General features: G+C 45.9%; 1 protein-coding gene across 2 annotated transcripts in view; it reads left to right on the top strand.

Moving 5' to 3' along the window:
• The window catches only part of KCNIP1 (potassium voltage-gated channel interacting protein 1), a gene marked incomplete at both ends in the record, with an annotated part of 352163 nt that overhangs the window by 75449 nt on the left and 253546 nt on the right, over nucleotides 1-23168 (top strand). The gene's annotated exons all lie outside the window — the stretch shown is intronic.

Below are 23168 nucleotides of genomic sequence, written 5' to 3' on the forward strand. Positions count from 1 at the left end.
AGCGGCTGTTACAGTATCCCCAGCAAGTATCCCTACGGCACAGCCATCACTAGATACCTTTACTGGCAGTGAAGGGATGGGAACAGGGGTTTTCTCCCTTTCTGTTTCATTGGTTAAGGCTTGGAAAACTCTGGCTGGACTAGTCTATTTCTGACAGCCGCTGCTGTGGAGTGATTCAGAGCACCAGGTTTGGAGTTAGTAGCTCCCCCATTGGCTGTGTAACTGGGCAAGTACATCCTCCCTCCGAGCTCAAGTCTTGCTGTGAGTTATCAGTGTTCTAGTCTTTGACCTGACTGCCCGGAAATCGTGGGGTCACGGCTCCCAACATCCCACCTCTCCCCCTTCTATCTTATCCCTGGTTCCAGGTGAGGCAGGACCTGTGACGCATCCGGATCTCCATTTCTCATCCTCAGCACTCTACCAAGTGGTCCAGCTGGTCCCTCATATCCCTCCCCTGGGATCCTGTGATAAGTCATGTGAACCCCTCCAGATCCTGACTGAATTCAGTCTCCTTTCTCTAGATGCCCAAGGCATAATATGGGTTCCAATGGTGTGATTTAGATTTAGTTTTATTCTTTAGATGTCTGTATCTTCTATTTGTTGTTTCAGTCCTTGAAATCCAGGTGAAGCCCCATCTTCTAATTCATCTGAATATTCCTCCATGCCTAGCACAGTGCCTTGCACCCAGAGAAGGAACTGTGTGTTGAATTCCTGTCTGAGCTTCAAGCTGAGAGAGCTCTTCTGACTGTAAGAGAGATGGACCCCCCTCCACCTGGACTAAGGGAAGGACATTTATTGACCCAAATGACTGAGTAGACAGGGCTCCACGGGTAGCTAGAGCTAGACGTTCAAGTAATGTCTTCAAGAATCTTTTCCTTCCCTTTGGCTGCTTTCCACTGTGTTGGCTTCACTGTCCGGAAGGCTCTCCTCTCGGTGGTAACAAGATGGTCATTAGCAATACCTAAGTTACCTTCTGTCCATTTAATAATCCCAACCATCAGGAGGAGGGCTTTCATTGGCCAGCTTGGGTCACGTGCCCAATGATGAGCCAATCACTGTGGCCAGAGGAATAGAACTCTGTGATTGGCCAGTTCTAGGTCATGTGGCCCCTGGAGTGAGGGGATGTATTTAACTCCATCTTAGCCAAAAAGAATGAGTAGGAGAGGCGTAGTTTCTCAAAGGGGGATGGGGAAAATACTGCTTAGCAGAAGGGGGAATAATGGACGTTTGACATGCAAGAACGAGATTATCTGCTCTAGTCTCTTGGGTTCAGTAAAAGCAGCCACATTTACTACCAATTCGGTTCTCACCAAATGCCTAAGAATGGGTTCCTTACTCCAAATTTCCTGCATTTTCACGTAAGGTCTATATTAACCTTTGAATCCTGCCCTCTTCTATTCTCAGACTACAGGACCAAGCTAAGAGGAGCCCTCTAATAGCAGGAGCCACACCCTCCAGGCTGCAGATCGCCCAAGTATTCCATTAAGATGCAGAGAAGTCCTGCCTCCCCCTCAACTCACTCTATCTTCCAGGGCCCCTCCGCTCTGTCACCACCTCCAGCAGACATGACCCCTCCAGAACAGAAAACAGAAACCCAGCTGGCTGACAACCTCAGGGAATGTTTTGATTTCATGATGGCTAACAAGGATGCAGCATCTCAGGGCCAATTCAAAGGACCATATTTTTTAAGATTAATCTGCCCACACAGTGAAAATAGCTCCCTTCAGCTCAGACTAACTTCTTCCCATGACCATAACAGTCGAATAGCCCATGACAAGAAATTGGGATCATTATTTATCAGGAGGAACAAGTCTACAAATATGGCTTCTGTTCCCTATTCAGAACTCTATGTCCTCAAGAGTCTTGGTCCTAACATCTTCTTGGTGGCTTCTCGCCTGATAGTGAAGCCCTGACAGTAAGCACTGTAGCCATTACCTATTGCTGCTCTAACAAACTAACACTCACTCAGTAGCTCAAAACAATACAAATTTATTATCTTAGAGTTCGGAAGGTTAGAAGCCCAAAGTGGATCTCACTTGTCTAAAATGAAGGTTTCAGTAGGACTGGGTTCTTTCTGGAAGCTCTAAGGAAGAATCCATTCCCTTGCGTTTCCCATCTTTAGAGGTTACCTTCATTCCTTGGCTTATGGCTGCCTTCCTCCCTCTTCAAAAGCCAGCATAGAATGTTCAAGTCTCTCTTAGAGTCTCACTCTTCTGGCTCTCTCTTCTATATTTAAAGAACCCTTGTGATTACATTGGGTCCTCCTGGATAATCCAGAATAATCTCATTTTAAAGCCAGTTGATCAGCAGCCATAATTCCATCTGCAATCTTAATTCCTCCTTGCCATGTAACATAAAATAATCATAGGTTCCAGAGATTGGGACATGGATATATTGGGGGTGACCATTATTCCACTGACCACAAACACTGAGAGAATTCTAGGTGAACGTGGACTTTCTCATCAACCCCTGTTTGGTATCAGCAAGTCAGAAGAACGGCAGAAATACATAAATACATAATAGTACAAATTACAACTAAAAGGAGCAAGGTAAGGTGGAATGAAAACATTCTAGAGCAAAAAGAAATACAGATGCCCCTCAGTGGTCCTATTTAAGAAATAAGGGACTTGAAGAGATTTGGTGCATCCAATTCTGGAGAACAGAGATCCTGTCCAAAGAGGTAGGAATATAGATGCTCCATCCTTTTATAAGTGGAGCTCCATTATAGCTCCCCAATTCTATTGAGGTACTAAGGTTTGCCTTCTCAGCCTCTCTCAGCACTTTCTCCTATCCTCAGAGGGCTGAAGGGCTCCCATATCCATCAGGACTTTGGAAGAGTTCTGCCACCGTCATTAGGCAATAACCCAAAAGATTTGAGTGGATGTTTTGGGGGGAACTCAGGTGTGAAATTGCAGCCCTGCAGGTTCAAGCGTTCAAGCGTCATTACAAAAATATGAAGCAGAAATTGATTGTTTCTGGAAGAGTTAGATTAATGGCTGATGAAGGGAAACCAGATGTTTGGAGGACAGCCCTCTCTTTGGAGGACGATTATGTTTTCCTGGTCCCACTTACTTAGACAGACCTTGGAGGCAGAATGGTTCAAGGTCAGCATTATTCATGTGGGGCATCAGCAGTGGTTCCCACCACCTCACAATCACAAGATTCCAGTTTGGAACCTTGATGCTGACTCATTCTATTCCTTGCCCAACTTCAGCACTGCTCTCTCCTTGCATTTTCTCCAGTCTCTTGAGTAATTTATGGAAAGGACTGTCACTTCCATTACATTGAAGGCAAATATCATGTCTTACTCGCCACTGTGGGCCCAGTGTCTCCCATGATGAAGCTCTCCTTGTTAGTTCACTGGCATTGCTCATCTCTCCACACTGTATTTGGAAAACCCCCCATACGTGGCAGAGCCCACCTCCCACCATAAAGCTGGGAATGCCAAATACCCTCTGTCTCAGCCTCCTTTGCAGCTACGGTGAATACAAAATGTCCTACCCAGTAAACCAAACCCTCCTGACCCAAGCTTTCCACTGGAAGTTGTGACTTGAAGAATCCGGAACCAAGTAGGACCTGTTTGTGAAGGAGATGGCAGGGGAGCCACCACATCTGGTTTCCAGGGGCAGCATCCAGAACTGAGCCTCAGTGATACTGGCCAAACAAGCCACCACATCAATGCCGGTTGCCAGTGGGGCGTCTTCCTAGGACCAGTTCTTCAGTGCTATTTAAGGGGTTGTTCCTGGCACACAGCCTCCAAGTTGACTTTAGTGTTTCTCGGTGAGCCAACTAATCCCCCTTCCCCTCAGATCATCCAGGCTTAGTGCTTATTGCTTACAAATGAGACCCTGACTGACTCAGAAGGCCTTGAGTGTTTGACTGGAGTCATCATATTCCCTCTCACCCTGGGGCCTTTGCATATGTCATTTCTTCCACCGGGAACGGGCTTCCACAGCCCTTTCCTCCTGGATGACTCATGCTCATCCATCCAAGTGCCCAGACTTAACAACTCTTCCTCTGAGAAACCCTCCCAGATCACCCCAAGTCTGGGCTCCCACAATCCCCACACGTTCCTCTTGGTAGCACTTGCTCGGCTGGATTTGTCTATTCCTGTGTCCCTAACTACTCTGTGAGCTATATGAGGATAGAAACTGTATTTCATCATATAAGTGCCTAGCCTATTAATATTCTTGAATGAATGAATGAATGAATGAATGGAACTATCCCAGGCCAGAATAATTCTTAGTGGAGACCCCACCATCACTTTCTGGCAGGATGAGGCATCTTCAGGGCAATTGCCCTGTTCCAGAAACCCCTCCTACAAATAATATTACCTCATTCCCCTTCCACCAGCATTTCTTGTGTACCTCCTGTGTGCCAGGCCCTGTGCCCTCTTCCACCCACATTTCAGATCCCGCAGGTAGAAGCACTTACAGCACGGCTCTCCCTCCTCCTCTGCCCAGTCATGGAAGCCCCAGGCACTTGGAGAAGTGACCACATGATCCCTGGGAGAAGCGTGGGCCAGCTGCAAGCCTCTTAAGTGGGCAGGCTGCCATGGTGACTTCTTAATGGAGAGAGTTGCTTGAGGAACAATGACCACGAAACGGAACAATTACCAATGAAGCATCCATTTATATCTAACAGTTTTCAAGAATGGGCAAGATATAAAGCCACAAGTGAAAAGACACTGCAAGCAAATAATAGCGCATGAGCTGGTCTGGACCCAATTCAAGGCCTGTTCCTCACTCCTCCTCCGCTCTCATCACAGAGAAATAAAGCTGTACTTTTCAGTGATCTATAGCACTGTTTAAAATTACTGTTTTTAATACTTACTGTCATTTACCCAGCACCCATTATGTGCCACATACCCTAAAAGACACATAGAATATGTTCTCCAATCTTGGAAACAACCCCACAAAGTGAGTGTCATTATTCCCATCTTACAGATGAGGCAACTGAGGCTCATAGAGTTTAAGACCTATGGAGGGTTGCACAGCTGGGAAGGGCAGAGGCAGCATTTTATGCTTTATTCAGAGCAGCAAATTCTCCCTGTGCTGTTAACTTTGTCACAGTATCTCCATGAGAAAGCTTCCTCAGAAATGAGAATCCAGCCCTCTCCTGCCTTATCTCCACCATGTTCTATTGCCATCTATTTCAAAGACAGGCAGTCGGTTGTTTCATTCATTCATTTATCAATATATATACATTTATGTGTACATAAGAATTTCCAACTGTTAGTGTCACACCAGCACGCTCTGTGCTGGGCATTCTGGACCCAAAGCTAGCACACTTGTAAGTTTAAAAAGCTTCTCCAGAAACTACTGAGCTTCCAGTTCTTTCCTCCACTCCTGAAAGTAACCTTCCCTTTCCAAACTGCACTCTGGGCCCCGGTTTGCCACCCAGAGCTACACACACACTTCGTCCACAGTTTTGTGAAGTCCAGATGAGCCACAGCTTGCGAAGAGCCCAGAGCAGAGCCCAGCACTTGGAGGGCTTGGTGGAGCCCCCAGGAAAGTAACACACATCCTGAAACAGGCTACTCAGGGTGGAATTTTTGCTCCACTACTTAGTAACTGGATGATCTTGAGCAAATTGCTTCACCTCTCTATGCTTCAGTTTCCTCACCTATGACTTAGGGCTAAAAAAAAAAATGTAGCATCTCCATTGGGTCATTGTGAGGATAAAATAAAATAATCCATGTAAGGGGCTTGGACAAGTGCTGGGGGTTTATTAAGTGCCAAGGGTGCATCAGCTAGTATCAGAAGTAGCCGATGGGCAGGTGCTCAGTCATGGGTCAGTTCTCTCAACTCTACCTTCAGGCCCACCTCCTCATGTGGTTTATTCTCCTGCTTTGATAACTAGAAGCAGTTGTATGGAGCCTGGGGCCTCTTCTCACAAATGCCCCGTTCAGCCATTGAAGCCTATCTTCCTTTCTCCCAGGTACTCTCATCATCTCAGGAAAAACATGTCAGACCAAGTGTCTTCCAAGACTCTCCATCACTCACCATAAGGCTAATTTCCACCCAGACTCCTCTGAAGGGCTGGTGAGGCCTCTCCTGGCCTAGCCCATGCCTGCCATCCAGCCTCACTCCTGCCCCACTAAACTCAACAGCTCTGGCATAGCTGTTCCCCCCCACTGGGACAGCTGCTCCCTTCTCTTTCCCTGGCCAACTCCTATTTGTTTGTAAGGTTCCTCTAAGGCTCAGGAAGAGGAAGTATCTCCTGGCCATGCAGTGTGCCTCGCATTTTATAGCTGATAACATCCTTGTGAATCTCAAGCAGGGCACTCACCCCACTCCATTGGAATTGTCGCCTCTGCAGGACCACGGAGGGCTGAGCTGTGGCTGACTTGTGTGTTTCTATGGTCCCGGCACCTGACACTTGCAATAGAGGAGGTGTTTGATAATATTTAGAAGAATGCGTGAAATTACTGAGAACACTGGTATGAAGAAAGTGTCCATGACCCTGGAGAAGTTTATCATTCAGAACAAGATAAGCACCCCTATAGGCAGCAGCTGGCCTGGCACTCACAGCTGGGTCCTGGTGTTTACCTGTATGAGCATAAATGATTTCCCAGAATATAGACATCAGGCAAAGCTACACTGACCACGATGGAGCAAGATACAAATAAGACCACTTCATAATCATGTCACATAAACATATAACATGAATGCAGACAAAAATAAGAACATTATCCGAACCACAAAACTGACCGATATCTTCCCTTTTCTGGCTAATCTGAGTCAATGCTTGCTGCTTGTTTACCAATAACGATATCATTCCTTTTGCCTTACAGATAAGACTTATACAGATCCCCAGTGATGGAGTCACCCTTGCTACCCGAGAGCATCCAATCCAGAGCAAATCCCCTCTTCCTTGAACCCTCCCTAAAATCACCCAGCCCAAGACTTAAATCCTTTCCTGTCTTTCCTTAGCACCTTCTTGCCAAGCTACCTCACTGTTGCCCCTAGTGGACATTCCTCCTCACTGCAATGAGCCAACCAACCCAACTCTGTTTAACCACACTGTGTCCCTGGACATCTCTGGCTAAAGGGCATTGATGTCATTTAGTTCCCATCACCCCAAATTTACTTTTAAAAACTTATCTTAATTTAAAAATATCTGCAAACTAATTGATGGTGATACATATATTTCTGGTAGGAGCCACATGCCAGAGTAGAGAACCTTGAATATACTATTATTTTGTACAGGGTCGCCTTAGCTTCCCCTCCACTGTGTAAGTGGAGAGGAGGAGGAAGGAAGCTTTGCTGTCCTGGGCATCTGTGACTGGGTATGTCTCCTCTGGAAGAACATCAGCTAACATTCCCTGAAAAAAAAAAGAAGGTTGTCCTTGGATGATTACATCTGCTTCCAGGAGAGCACAGAGCATGCATTGTCTGTCCCAGGAGTTGCCCTTCTCCTGGGATAGGGCCTAAGCTGGTGGCAGTTGTCATAGGTTAGTGGTAACCGTCTGCAAGGCCAGCCTCAAAAATGCCTAGTGAGGGCATTCCCTGGCGGTCCAGTGGTTAGGACTCTGCCTTTTCACTGCCGAGAGTGCGGGTTCAATCCCGGGTCAAGGAGCTAAGATCCCACAAGTCGTGCAGTGAGGCCGAAAAACAAAAACCCAGCAAAAAAATTATTTTTAAAAAATGCCTAGTGCTCTCACTACAATGGACACCACTGTGGCTCCATTTCCATCCCCTAGTCCTGCTTCCCATGGGAATATCCAGAGGGATGCCTGGTTGGTAGCACCTGGGACTGAGAATAAAACAGAGTTAGGCTCTGAGTGCAAATGAGAGACATACTGTGTGATGACTGGCCGAGTGCCTCCAACAAAGGCAGAAGGCCAACAGATGCTAGTCTGCCTTGTGGATGATGATCATTTTCTTCTTGGAAACTCAGAGAATCTTGATGTGTAAGATTAAAGTCAAGGTAAGGCCCTTCCTCTGCAGCCAGAAAGCAGCTGGAGTGTGTGGCAACAGAAATCCAATACGAAACTCAGATGACAAAGGTGGCAATGAGATCACAAATGTAAATGTCCCGTCATAAATTTCTACCTGGAATGAGGGCCAGGGTATCAAAACTGTCGGCAAAAGCCAGTGATGGCTCCAGAGAGGGACGTTAAGCCAGGCTTGATCTATGAGGAGGCTTCGTGCAGGGACTCCTGTCAAATCCCATCCACAGGCCAAGCTGATATCTGCAGCTGTAAAATCACCACACTTCCCATTCGCCTCTCAGGAAAGCTGAACTTCTTTATGATGCTTTTTATCAGATTTGTCTTCTGTCATTTCTTCTCTCTGCCTCCTCTCCCTTTTGCTTCGTGCTTGACAAATAAGTGAACTGTTACTCTGTCAGTTATTTATCTGAGTAATTTCTTGATGAAATTTCAAATTTCATTGAATTTTCTGAAAACCATGAATTCTAATGAGGTGGCCATAGAGGAAGCAGCGTGATTAAGGAATTGTTATTCACTGGTTGTACATCATTACCACCCAGAATTTATCGCCGGATCGCTCCCGGATGGAGTCACTGAACTATGATTATATTTTAGAAAATGAAAGGGGACAAATCTAAAAAGGCAATAAAGCAAATTAGGAGCCTTCTTGAGGGACACGCTTATTACTGATTAAGTATATTTGGCATCGAAAATGTGGGAGCACTTTGGCGGTTTAAATTATACATTTGTGCAGGCAACATGTTTGCTGGTCTCAAAATTCTTTGTTATTTTGGTCTCCTAATCACATTCCCCTTCATCCTCCAAACTGACAATTTGAAAGAACATTAGAAATGGTCTTTTCTGAAGGAGCATTTGCTCTCAAAATGCATTTACACTCAGCAGCTATTAAAAGGATATCACCCAGTCACTTAGTTTCTCAATTTAAGTTTAAAGGAAAGTTACTGTATTAGAGGAAGCAGCCCCTATTTCAATCTAATGGTCTTTGTTGTGTCTTTCAAGATGCTAGACTAGAGCTAAAGGATTGCGGAAGGCAGTCTGCAAATATCCGTGGCTTCCATACCATGGATTTGTTGTGGTACCAACAAAGCAGGTACCCTACCAGGCACCAGATAGGCAGGGATCCATACTCCTGGTTCTGGTTTGCTTTTTAAAGGCTCTAAAAGTAACTTTGGGGCATATCTCTTGAAGGGTGCTCTAACAGAAGTTGAAATAATTTCTTTGCAGTCCTGGCTCAGCCTCCTGTCAACTGTGTGACCTGGGGCCTATTATTTCACCTCTCTGAGACTTTGTGTCTTCAGTTCTACAAGTTCACAGTACCTGCCCCAAGGCGCTGCTGGGATGGTGACATGAGATGAATGCCTACGATATACCAACGATGTGCCTGGTGCACAAACGATGTCCAATAAATGTTTCTTTCTGCCACCGTCCTCACCCTCTGCAACCGCTATCTAACCCTGTCTGGATCACACAGAAGGTCTATCTGTTTCACCAACAGATAGAATATCTATGAATTTTCTCCCCTGATGCTCATTAGCCAACAGAATTCTACTGAGCATCATTTTCAGCTCAGCTTACTGTCTCTAGTTCCCAGGGTGGAGCGGAGCTTAAAATCCCTGCCCAGATGCCAGCCCGATGCCAAGCAGCTTGGGCTAAAACCCAGCCACCTGCACCCTTGGCGTTCAGGGAGAGGCCTGGCTCAGGGCCTCAGGCTCTAGTCTGGGGGTGGTATGGAAGGTGAAGGCAGGAAGTAAGCAGAGGAAGTCATAGTGTGCGGGGCACCATGCACGCACCCGTGTCAGGCAGGGCCTGGGGCCCTCCTCCTCCAAGGTGGGTGTGGCAGACTATATTTCCCAGCATGACTGCATTCATCCCATGTGCTCCATCTACAATGCCATTTGGACAGTCCTCCTATTGAGACTGGGGTTTGTGTATTCTCTCTTGAAACCTGGGTGGTACTTGACTGTTTGACCAATAGAGTTCAGCAGAAATGACACCATGTGATCCCAAGGCTACATCATGAAAGGTGACTCAGCTTCCACCTTGCTCACTGGAATGCTTCGTCTTGAGGCCTTCAGCTGACTTATAAGCAGTCAGCCTGCCCAGAGGCCACCAGGCTGTGAGGAGGCCAAAACCTGTCCATGAACAGGGACCACATGAGAGTCCCTGATGCTACCTGAAGAGAGAAGGAGCTCAACTAGCCCCAGCTCCAGCCATCTGGCTGCAATTGTATGAGACACTGAGCCAGCATCTAGCCAAGCCTTTCCTGAAAGAGAAAGTCAGAAGAGAAAAACAAATACCGTATGCTAACACATATATATGGAATTTAAAAAAAAAAAAAAGGTTCTGATGAACCTAAGGGCAGGACAGGAATAAAGATGCAGACGTAGAGAATGGACTTGAGGACATGGGGAGGGGAAGGGTAAGCTGGGACAAAGTGAGAGAGTGGCATGGACATATATACACTACCAAATGTAAAACAGATGGCTAGTGGGAAGCAGCCGCATAGCACAGGGAGATCAGCTAGGTGCTCTGTGACCACATAGAGGGGTGGGATAGGGAGGGTGGGAGGGAGACGCAAGAGGGAGGAGATATGGGGACATATGTATATGTATAGCTGATTCACTTTGTTATAAAGCAGAAACTAACACCATTGTAAAGCAATTATACTCCAATAAAGATGTTAGAAAAAAAGTGATTGTGTTAATGATTGCAGAACTCTGTGATTACACTAAAAAGCATTGAATTGTAGCTTTAAATGCGTAAACAGTACAGAATGTGAACTATGTTTCAATAAATCTGTTACATTAAAAACATATATTAGAGCTATCCTTAGGATCCCGGCTGACCACTCTGCCTCCAGCTGCCCACCCTCAATCTCCTTCCTGGACACACCAGAATAGTTAAAACATTGGTGAATAAATAAATAAATAAATAAAGCAGATCATGTCCCTCCTCTGCTCAAAAGCCTCCAATCCTTCTCCACTTCATCCAAAGTCAATGTCATTACAATGGCAAAGCATGATCTGGCCCTGTTACCTCTAACCTCATCTCTCTCCCCACTCCTTTTTGCTTTTGCTTCACTCCAGCCACACCGGGCTCTCTTGCTCTTCCTTCAAACGCCAGGCATGTTCCTGCCTCAGGGCAGCTGCCTCAACTCTTCCCTCGGCCTGCACCGCCCCTTCCTCAAATAACTATGTGCCTCACTCCCTTACTCTTTCAAGTTTTTCCTCAAAAGTCGACTTCTCAACAAGGACTCACCCTGAAGACACTATTTTAAGTATAACTCGTACTCATCTCCCCCACCCCACCCCAGGAACTCTCAATTTCCCTTTTCTTATTCTATTCATACTTTTTCCATCGCACTTATCTCTTCCAATGGTCCCTTTAGTTAACTTATTTATTGGGTCTATGCCCTTCTATTAGAATATAACCTCCACAGGAAAAGGAATTTTTAAATCTATTTTGTTCACTGATTTATCCCAAATAGTTGGCACATAGTAGGCACTCAATAAACATCTTTTGCATTTTTGGACTAGATCAGACCACATCACTCCCTTACTCCTCCTTGATCTCAAGATAAAGCCCAGCTTGATATGCTTTTGCATGACCCGCTGGGCTTACCTGACCCCAGCTACCCCCACTTGGTCACTCATTCTCTTCATAAAACAGATTTCCTACCATTTCCTGCATTCCCACCTCTGTGTCTCAACCCATGCCACTCCCTCTGACTAGAATTCCCCTCTCCAACACGTATTCTTATATCCATTGTACAGATGAGGAAATGGAGGCTTAGAAAGTTAAGTCACTTGTCCAGGGTCTCTGAGCTAGGCAGTGGAAGGTACAGAATTTACTACTAGGTCTGTCTGGCTCCAAAATCTATACTCTCCTAATATAAGACATGAATTTGTGAGGTAACTGTCAGCTTTAGTTTGCGAGTGTTCAGAGTCAGAAGAGGGGAAAGAATAACATGGAGGTCAGCCTGAAAGAAGGAAAAGAAGAGAAGGTGCAGAAAACAGCTCTGCACACCTTCAAGGCGGGCAGTCAAGTTGACAAGGATGGCGTGATATGCAGGGCTTGGGCAGCCTGATCTTCAGGAAGACACCACTTCCATTAACGTGACAGACATTGATCTGAGCACAGTGTATTTATTGCCTCAAAACGTCACAATGATGCAGTCAGGTCCAATCACTGTCTTGTTGTATCAGGTGCAGGGCCCAGGTTCAAAGAAGTTTGGGGGAGTTATCCAAGGTCGGAGAGCTGGGAAGCCACAAATGCAAGTACACACTCGTGTCTGCCCTATGTATAAAGCCCTATCATGCTCTTAGCCACCACCCACGCCACTCCTAAGTTTCTCTAACATAGGATCTGCAGACAGACAGCCTGCAAGGCTTGAGAGTCATGGACTCCTAACCCCCAAAGGGGCTGTGGAATGGTCTCCATCTCAGCCCTGCCCCTCTGCAGGAACTTCATTCAGTCACCTGAAATTATATGTCATCCTTGTCCCCATTCCTGAGGTGTCACCCAATAGATAGTCTCCTTTCTTGTCTCTGTCCCCGTGGCCCAGGTGGTCAGGAGGCAAGCCCCAGGGCTCACACCTTTGCATCAACTGTGTGCCCGTGAGTGCTCCGTACACATGCTCCACCCTCTCTGGTGATTCTCATGCAGTTGTCTAACTGCTAAGCCACGGGAGTGACCTCTGTAACGCATGAGTATTGGGGTCTGCTGGCATTAGAGAGAGAAGCAGCCACCCAGAACTGGCTGAGCCAACGTGCTACAGATTCTTGGGAGGAGGACAAAGGATGACATTGTTCTGGGCAATAAAACCTCACTATAGAGCCAACACACTCGTTAGTTCTCATTAGGATGTTAACGTGATTTTGCAAAATCCTAGGGAAAAAAACCATCCTGACTCTGGTATGAGTCTGTGAACCAACCCAAACATTTTCCTCCTCCTCTTCCCCTCCTCTTTCCCTTGCTTCCTTTTCATGTATCAGTTCCTCAGAGGAAATGGGGCTTCTTCAAGCTTTTATTTCTCAAAGAAATTTCTACATCCAGGGACACCAGAGGACATGAAGAACATTAGCCTCCACAGCAGTTGCCATTCAACAGCTATTTATTGGGCACTTGCTGTGTACCCAGCACTGTGCCAGGTTCTAGAAGACACTGAAGTAAAAAGAAATATATGGTTCTTGACCTCAAGGCTTACAGGGCACTGGAGAGACAGACTGATCAAACCACCATACTAGTACATGTATAATTAGAAATGGAGATACTACTCTGAATCTCTTCTGGGCTGGGAGGGCAGAGAAGGCTTTTCAGAACTGGGATCTGAGAAATGAGAGGAATTTGCTAGTCAGCAGGTGTGAGGGCGCATTGAAAGAGCATTCTAGAACATGTGCAATGTCCCAAGAGGGAGACAGATGATCCATTCCTGCCACTGAAAGAAGACCAGTGTCTCTGGGGCACAAGGAGTAGGCTGACAAAACAGGAGACTCAGGCAGGTCTCTATGAATTTCAGGAAAGTCACATTATGAATTTCAGATTTTTTTACCCTAAAGTTCACATTTAACCACTGAAGTGTCTTAGAAGGTATGGATAGAATGATAAGCCTTGCATTTTGTGGACTGTGGTTTGGAGGCCAAGTGACAGGATTTGCAGGACAGATGTGGGAGACCAGTGAGAGGCTCTCGTAGTGGTCCAGGAAAGAATGTCAGCTGTGAATACTAGGGTGGTTCAAATTGAGATGGAGACAAGTGGGAAAGGTTAAGAGATAGTTATGAGTTAAACATGAACAGGACATGGTGACAGATGAGGTGTGGAGTGGAAGAGGGAAGGCAGTGTCAAGAATGATACCCCAATCTGGCTTGCATAACAGCATGAATAGTGGTGTCATTCACTGAAGGAGGACACCCAAGAGGAGGATGTAATCAGCAGAGGACGGGGCATGAGTTCAAGCTGGGATATATATCGAAGTGATATGTTCAGTCAGAAGGTAGGTACGTAGGGCTGGAGCTTAGAAGACAGGTTTGGAGTGAAGATAAAAACCTGCACATCCTCTGCAAAGAGATGGGACTGAAATCCAAAGAATGGATGAAATTGCCCAGGGAGACCGTCAAGGGTGAGAAGAGTAAATGATCTACTGCCAAGTCTTAAAACAATCCAACACTGGAAGCAGAGAAGGAGTAGCCAGGAAGGATGGGTGGAAACCAGACAAGGCAGATGTCATGGAAGGGAAGAGAGTACAATGTCTCGAATAAAGACAATCTTTTTTTTTTTTTTCGGTACGCGGGCCTCTCACTGTTGTGGCCTCTCCCGTTGTGGAGCACAGGTTCCGGACGCACAGGCTCAGCAACCATGGCTCACGGGCCCAGCTGCTCCGCGGCACGTGGGATCTTCCCGGACAGGGGCACGAACCCGTGTCCCCTGCATTGACAGGCGGACTCTCAACCACTGTGCCACCAGGGAAGCCCTACTTCCGTATCATAGATAAGTTCATTTGTGTCATATTTTAGATTCCACATATAAGAGTTAGCATATGCTATTTGTCCTTCTCTTTCTGACTTACTTCACTTATTATGATAATCTCTGGGTCCATCAGATGAATTGATCTTGAGCATAAGTCTAAGTTTTCATAGTCTTGTTAACAAGGCAACCAGCAAAAGACAGAAAGAACAAGCTGATTTGTACTTCTTAGGAGAATGTGTCTACCTGGGCAGGAATACACAGGGGAGGTTTTTATGGGCCAGATTTGAAAGATGCGTAGCTGACTTCCTCTTCCATTTAAATTGGTTAGAACTCAGTCACATGGCCACCCCTAACTGCAAAGGAGGCTGGGAAATACAGTCCAGCTGTACACCCTCGGAAGAAGAGTTTTGTGGTCAGCTAGGAGCTTCAGCCCACAGTAGGTGAGCATCTTTGTTTTTTTTTCTTTCTGACTGCATCGGGTCTTAGTTGCAGCAAGCAGGATCTTCCTTGAGGCATTCGGGATCTTTCATTGCAGCACTGGCTTCTCTCTAGCTGTGGTGCATGGGCTCCAGAGTGTGTAATTTCTGTAGTTTTGTGTCATGCAGGCTCTCTCGTTGAGACAGGCGAGCTCAGTAGTTGTGGCACGTGGGCTTAGTTGCCCCGCGGCATATGGGATCTTAGTTCCCCGACCAGGGATCGAACCCGCGTCCCCTGCTTTGGAAGGCAGATTCTTTACCGCTGGACCACCAGGGAAGTCCCGGTGAGCAGTTTTTAATACTGGGAAAATTCAGAATTACATACAGAAATGTAGAAGAGAATCAAGTCCTTTGCATTAAAATATTTGTGCTTTGAAATAAGTTGTGTCTACATACTTGCAATGTTTAAGAAAATGTGACCTTTTAGAGTTCTGGATGAACTGTTTTCATTCTAATATAAAATGCTTAACTGAGCAATTGATTTAGAATTCAGATTTTAAGTTGAAAGCTTACTCAATTTAAATAAATATTGAAACCTATAAAAGAAAATAAGCTTTGCCCTATGTATAAGTTTAATGAATCGGATTTACAGCTGTAACTTGAATACTTGAGAAGGTTTCGTAGACAGTTGAAGTACTTAAGAGAATCAAATATATTAAATCTATAAATGCAGCTTACAATGTTTAGAGCAATTTAATTAAACACATTTGTAAATGAGAAAAAACATTTCTCAAAGTTCCCCTTAAAAGTGATTTTAGGGGCTTCCCTGGTGGCATAGTGGTTAAGAATCCGCCTGCCAATGCAGGGGACACGGGTTCAAGCCCTGGTCTGGGAAGATCCCACATGCCGCGGAACAACTAAGCCCATGCACAACTACTGAGCCTGTGCTCTCGAGCCCGTGAGACACAACTACTGAAGCCCACGTGCCTAGAGCCCATGCTCCACAACAAGAGAAGCCACCGCAATGAGAAGCCCGCGCACCGCAACAAAGAGTAGCCCCTGCTCACCGCAACTAGAGAAAGCCCAAGCACAGCAGCAAAGACCCAACGCAGCCAAAAAAAAAAAAAAGTTAAAAAAAAGTGATTGTTAAAATTTGCTAAACTTATAAATAAATAATAAAATCGGTAAACTGAACTTTAAAGCTTATGGAAGAACCTGGATCTGTATGAATTTGTAACTTTAATAAATTGAATATTAATTTTGACAACCAACGAAACCTTTGAGTAGTGTGTTCAGTGCCCAAGAGCTTCCTTTGAGGACATCAAATTAATAGTTTTTTACTATTAGAAAAATGATTATGATAAAAAAATTCAACTGATGTAGAAGGGAAGAGGTGAAGTCCTTAGGCCCATCCCCCAGGTAACCATATTCACTGGTTTCTTGTGTATCCTCCCAGAAATTTTCTTTGCATACGCGTATAATCTTCCTTCCCTCCTACCCGCCCACCACTGTTTTTACACAAAGAGGTTTATTCTGTCTAATATACTATATTGTCTTTTTGCTGAATGATATACCTTAGAAACGTGTTCGGGTCTCTCATGAAAACAAAGATAAAAATTACTCCCTTCACCCCTCACCCCTTTATGGGGATATGGCTTTATCTCTCTCCTCCAGGTCATGGCCAAATTTCTCTCCAGAGCTGGTGCTCTCATTGTCTCCACTCTCCTTCCCGCTCACTCCACAAACCCCTTCGTTGCACAAAAATGGTACTTACCTGGGACACCTACGTCTTCCATGTTACCAAATCCACCAGAGAGGCCTCAGTTCTGCTTTGCCCTGATCTGTGGCTTTTGAGGCTTTGCTCTCTTTCTTCTCCCTTCCTGGGCTTCCCATATTCTCCCACCTTCTCTTGAGGCTCCATCACCTTCTATTCTTATATCCTCTCCTACCTAGACATTACATCTACGAGGACGTCAAAACCCAGACCTTACATATCCTCTTGTCATCCTAGACCTTTTCCTTAAGTGACTGCCTCCCTGCCCAGGGCTTCCGTTCCCTGCTATATGCAGACAACCCACACATTTATATGTCCAGCCCGGAAGCCTCCTCCAAGCTCTCGATAGATCTGGACACCTGCTTAAACAACACCTGGTCCTAGATGGCTCAAAGGCAAGTCTGGCTACATAATTTGTTGGGCCAGTGCAAAATGAAGACGCAGGTCCCCTTGTCAAAAAACTTATTATGGATTTCAAGGTGGTGACAGAAGAGCATTAAAGCAAGTGTGGGTCCATAAGTGACCATTCAAGTCGTGCACACATGAAGTTGGCCCTGCTCAAAGGTATCTCAAACCCAAACCTGAAAAAACACGCATGTCCCACCTCACCACCTAATGCACTCTTTCTTGTCTTTGCTGTCTCAGTAGATGGCACCACCACCATCCAGTTATGCGAGCCTGGAAACCGGGAGTCACCCTTGACACACCCTCTCCTGTACGGCCCCTTTATCCAGGGTACCACCAAGCCCCCATGTAGATTTCCACCCCCCCAGGAGTGGCCCCCAAGGGCCATCATCTCTTATCTGGCCTATTGCAATAGGCTTCTCTCTGATCCCTACACCGCCTTCCTCTCCACATCATTCTATGATCCCCACTATGGCCAGAGAGATGATTTTTTTCAAAATATGAAGCTAACCGTGACAACCCATCCCCCATTCCATAACAATCCTTTGCTTCAAACCCTTTAGCTGCTGCCCATTGAAAGTCTCTTTCCCACGCAATCTTTTTTCCTTGACTCTTTGCATGTTACTTCTGACATACGAAAGCTTTCGTGTTTTTGTCATCAAACTGGTCAATCTTTTCTTTTGTGGCTTTTGAAGTTGGTGTTCTTAGAATGATTTTATAGAAACAACGTCCATGTTTTCTTCGTATGTTTCATAGTCTCTCTCTTTTTTTTTTTTTTACATGTAAATGTTTGATCAATGTTTGGGTGTGAGGCTCTAGCTTTGTTTTATTCCAAACACCTCATCAGCATCCCCTGGCTGAGCCATCTTTTCCTCTCTGAGTTGCAAACCCACCTTGATCTGGCCTTGAATTCCCATTTGTGTCAGGGTTTATTTCTGGCCTCTCCATTTTGTTTCATTGATCTCTTTTTCCTTGGGTACAAGTTTTCTGATGGCCTGACTTGATTCAAGGATAAAACCTAGACTCTTCCAGGGCATGAATGCCTTTTACACAATCCTCCATAAACCACAATTCCTTCCACAGAGCTTTTCTCTTTTGTTCTTAATGAGAGGTGAGGAGGGGCTTCCCTGGTGGTGCAGTGGTTAAGAATCCACCTGCCAATGCCGGGGACACGGGTTCCAGCCCTGGTCTGGGAAGATCCCATGTGCCACAACTACTGAAGCTCGAGCGCCTAGAGCCCCGTGCTCTGCAACAAGAGATGCCACCACAATGAGAAGCCCGCGCACCGCAACGAAGAGTAGCCCCCACTCGCCGCAACTAGAGAAAGCACGCATGCAGCAACGAAGACCCAACACAGCCAAAAATAAATAAATAAATTTATTTTTAAAAAAAGAGAGAGATGAGGGCTTCCCTGGTGGCGCAGTGGTTGCGAGTCCGCCTGCCAATGCAGGGGACGCGGGTTCGTGCCCCGGTCCGGGAGGATCCCACATGCCGCAGAGCGGCTGGGCCCGTGAGCCATGGCCGCTGAGCCTGAGCGTCCGGAGCCTGTGCTCCGCCAACGGGAGAGGCCACAACAGTGAGAGGCCCGCGTACCGCAAAAAAAAAAAAAAAAAAAAAAAAAAGAGAGAGAGATGAGAATAACAGAGGTTCGGGACTCTATTTTCTGGTGAGGTCCAGAAGGCCATTACTCTGGGCTATTGATTGAGGGCAGAGTTTTCAGCCAGGGAGATGGTAGAATTGATATCGCTGTACAGAACCCGAAGAGCCCAGCAGAGACACAACCCCTCTCCTCACAGAACGAGCTGCAAGTCTTTGGATTCCCGGCGCTTGCTCATGCCTCTGGGCTTTTGCGTGGGGTCTTCTTTTCCTTTCTTCTACTAAATAGTCCAAGCCTTCAAACCTTAGCTCAGGTGTGCCTTTACCCAGGGAACCTCTGCTGAGGCTCCTCTCTGCACTGCTCATCTGGGATCAGCTCTGCCGTAGCCCCTAGCACGTGTACACAGTAAGTGAAATCCTGTCTTGCCCCTAAACCACCCCTTGAGACCACCGTGGTCTTCCCCAGGGCAGGACGCAGGTCTGGGTTGACTTGCACCCTCCATCCTGCACTGATCCTCAGCCCAGCCCTCTGGGATATATGTGGGATGGAGGTGTTCATTGGTTTTCTGTATAAAAACAATACATGCTCATTGTAGAAGATCCAGATTACAGAATTGCTCTAAATAACCCCATTCCCCAGTCCCAGGGCCTTTTCCAGAGGAAACCACACAGTGTGATGGGTATCTTGGTAAATGTCTGCTGAAGAGTTGGCCAACTTTCCCACAATGGCTGGCTGCTCACCTCCCTTTAGATGAGAGTAGTTTACTCATATCCCTCTTTTACAGCTCAGGGAGGGAGGAAGGGAGGCTCAGAGAGGCAAACTACCCCAGGTAGTAGAGGCCCAGCAGGGCTCTGAAGGCTGTTCTGACGAGGAGGCTCCGCTCACCATGCCACTCAGCAAGCCCACCCTCGGCCTGGGCAGGAATCCTGGCCAAAGCAGGAACGCAGCAGGCCTGGCCCTGCACTGCTGGGGCAGAGGCACTCTGGCCTCCTTCCTCCTGTTCCTCCATTCCGAGGCCTCTCTCTGTGTCTCTGCTTCCCCCTCCACATATCTCTTTCTCTAGAACCCACTCATTTATCACCTTCTGATGAGCCCCGCCAGGCAGGCCATGTCAGGAAATTTCTTGGTGTTCATTTTAATAAAATTTAATTATTAAGACAGCCTCACAAGTCATAATACATTTAGTGGCTCATTTTTCACTTCTACGTTGGAGGTCTCCTGGCAGCCAGGTGGGAGGAGTGGAGATTGTGGGGCAGGAAGTGTCAGAGCCCGTTCAGGCCCCCAAGGGAGCTGGGGTGCAGGAAGCAAGTCCCTGAAACTTTCTCCACCAGCACAGCCTTGACCCTTCATACCCCGGGGGCTGAGGTTGAAAGAGCACCAAACGTGGAGTCAGGAGACCTAAGATTAAGTCCTGCTTCTGCCTCAGACTGCCAGGCAGATCTCTGGGAAGGTATCCAGTCTCTCTGGGCCTCAGCTTCCTCATCTGTAAAATGGGAATGGTTTTGGTCCAAAACTGAGAGACACATTGTGAGTGTCAGAAGCAAGATCACAGAATGAGAGGACTCCCGTGCAGGCTGATGGCGGCAGAAGCGCAGGTGTGGCAGTTGGCTGTGGTGACATCTGCCCTGCTGGCCTTTGAGTCAGCTCACCCGGGTAAGGAATGGGGTGAGATTGTAGGGTCCCCAATAGTCACTGTGACAACTGACATTTATTAAGTGTTTTGTATTTTCCAAGGCCTTTATGTGCACAAGTTCACTAAATTTTCACAATACATGTTACTATACTGTAAGGTTGGTACTAGTATTATCCTTATTTTACATATGAGAAAACAGAGGCACAGGAAGCAAAAGCACTGTGTCCAAAGTTATTGAGTTAGTTCATGGTGGAGCCAGATTTGAACTCTGGCTGACTCCAGAGTCCATCTTCCTATGGATGAGGTCAATGTCTTGGGGGAAATCAGGGAGGGACCAGGAATTTTTATAATCAGGGTGACCTCTCCCAGAAGTCGAGGGGAATGCAGAAATTCAGCTGAGCACCAGGGTCCCTGGCAGCCTGGTGTGGGACATGAGGGCACCCCTCTGGTGCTTCCAAGTGAGATGGATTCCACACTTGTCACTTCATCCACAAATCCCATGATGGCAACCTGGTCCTGGCACCTTGGTCGATGTTCTGACTCCAACCCCACATCAGGGGGTGAGCAAGGAGACAGGCTCGTGCTGGTATGGCTGACACAGGGCTAGGATATGGCGTATTAATTATGAAAATAATTACAGTGCACTTGTCCAAAAGGAGGGAAGTCAGCTTCCATTCATGGAACATCTATCAAGTGCCAGGCCCCATCCTGCTGTATGCTTCATATACATCATTTCCAATTCTCACAAGACTCCTCTGGGGTCAGTGGTATTATCTCTATTTTGCTGATGAAGAGACTGAGGCTCAGAGAGCATAAGTGACTTACCCAAGATCACACAACCGGGCAATAGCAGTGCTGGGAGCTGAACCCAGCTCCGACCAACCTCAAAGCCTTTCTCCTCCACTGCTCTGTTTCCCTCTGTATCATATCCATTTCCACACATTCACCCCAGCTTCACATTCACCCCTTATTGTTTGCCAGGCAGTGGCCTAAGTGCTCTTTGTACATGCTGGTCTGCTCACTTCTGTCTGGGAAGAGGAGGGTCTGCAGAGATGATCTTCCTGGATTCCCATCTCAGACCCAGAGAGGTGGTCTCCCACACTGCTGTCCCGGGAACAAGCAGGCAGCTTTTCTTAGGTTTTTCTAAGTTAAGAGTCCTCATTGCTGGTAAGACTAGGACACAAAGGAGATAAAAATAAAACAAAAGGAGAAAGTCACAAAGTTCCAAGAAGTCTCAAAATATCTTTCTGTTCTCAATACTTCTCTTAACACAACTGGCGCAAAGGCCCCTTGGCAGAGGTTCTTAATCTGCAGAGTTTCAGGGGCCCTAAAAGACACATGATTATCTACCCCACTTCCATTTCCTCCCTCCCTTTCCTGCTACTTCCTTGCTAACAGACCCAATTTCATTCAGGAATCCACCCCCCAGGAAAACTGACCCTCCACTCAGCTCAGGATGAAATTCTGAATGATTCAGTATCACCTCTACTTCAATGGTAGGTTTAGGGGTGGCATGTGGCTGATGCTTTCTGCGGTCTAGGGGATGATTTCATTATTATCGGACTGTTTCTGGTTCAAACTTGTTTATAATTTACAGTTCCAAATTTTTAGATGCTCATATTTCTGATTAATTATACTAACAGATGATGAAATATCAAAGTGTAGAGCTGCCTTCTCAGTCCCCACAGGAATGAACAAATTCTGTTTCTCTAGATTTTGACTTAATTGTCTTAGTGTCATACATTAGATGGCAGACTTCTTTCTGTTCCAATCTGGGTTTTTAATCCCCTTTTCATGGTTAATTAGTTAAAGGCATACTGTCGATAAACAATGAATAGAAAAGATTCTTGTTTAGCTTTAAAAAATAGGCATGTTGTAATTTGACCTTTCATCAGTGGCTTGTTTCTAAGTTATTGTCTTGGGATAGTGATAGGACTCACTGAAATGGTTACTAGCCTGAAATTTTGATTGTAGAGCAAATTTTGGTAAATAAAATAACCTGTTTCTGCTGACTTCTACCTTTGGAAATCCGTTCTCAGGGACAAGCATTGTTATCCTACAAATTAACACATCCCTTCCTACTATGTAGCAAAGAGTCTCAAATTCTTCAGATTCAGGAAAAAATGGAAATATTCTCAGCATGTCCTAGCAGTAATGCTCAACATAAATTACAAAACACAAAGACAGTTTTGAAATGCAAAGTATTTTATTATAAATGGCACTCCCTCGGGCTCAGAGATGAAGACATTTCCTATATGTTATGAGGACCTGTAAATTTACTCAGGGATTTTATACCTATCAGAAAGTAAATATTTCTTTTCATAAGTTTAAGATATAACCACCTTTGAAAGCTATTTATTTCATGGGCTGGCTCTTAACTGTTTACCTAATAGCCTGGTTTAGAGTCATCAGTGGCTATTGGTCACTGTTCATTCATTGAACAGATGCATTTGAGTGCCACCATGCACAGTCTCCCTGCAGGCACTGGAGAGAGAGCGATGAATCCAGCACAGCTCTGTCCTCAGAGTTTACATCTTCAGAGAATTGTGAATTAATATTTGCAATAGAGTGTTGACCTAAAACAAATAGACTGTCAGATATTTCTCCAGCAAACATGGGTTTATTCAGGATCAGCAGAGAATTGCAATTTGGGCTCTGCAACCATGGCAAGCAATGTGTAAGTTCCCGCCTGTCAAGGGAAGAAGAGTGCTTTTACAGAGGGGAAAAGGAAGTCGGGAGGGTTATAAAAAACAGAGTCCACAGCTTTTCATTGGCTAAGTCCTTGCCAAGAAAGAGGTGGAGCCTTTCTTTTTCTCATTGTGCTCAGCTATCATCACAGGACGTGAGAGCTCCCCGTTCCGGTCTCCCAATTATCTAATTGAGCTTTCTGCTTACTAATTTTTACAAGAGTTATGTCCAAA

The sequence above is a fragment of the Hyperoodon ampullatus genome (assembly GCF_949752795.1).
Source record: "Hyperoodon ampullatus genome assembly, chromosome: 4".
NCBI classification, from domain to species: Eukaryota; Metazoa; Chordata; class Mammalia; order Artiodactyla; family Ziphiidae; genus Hyperoodon; species Hyperoodon ampullatus.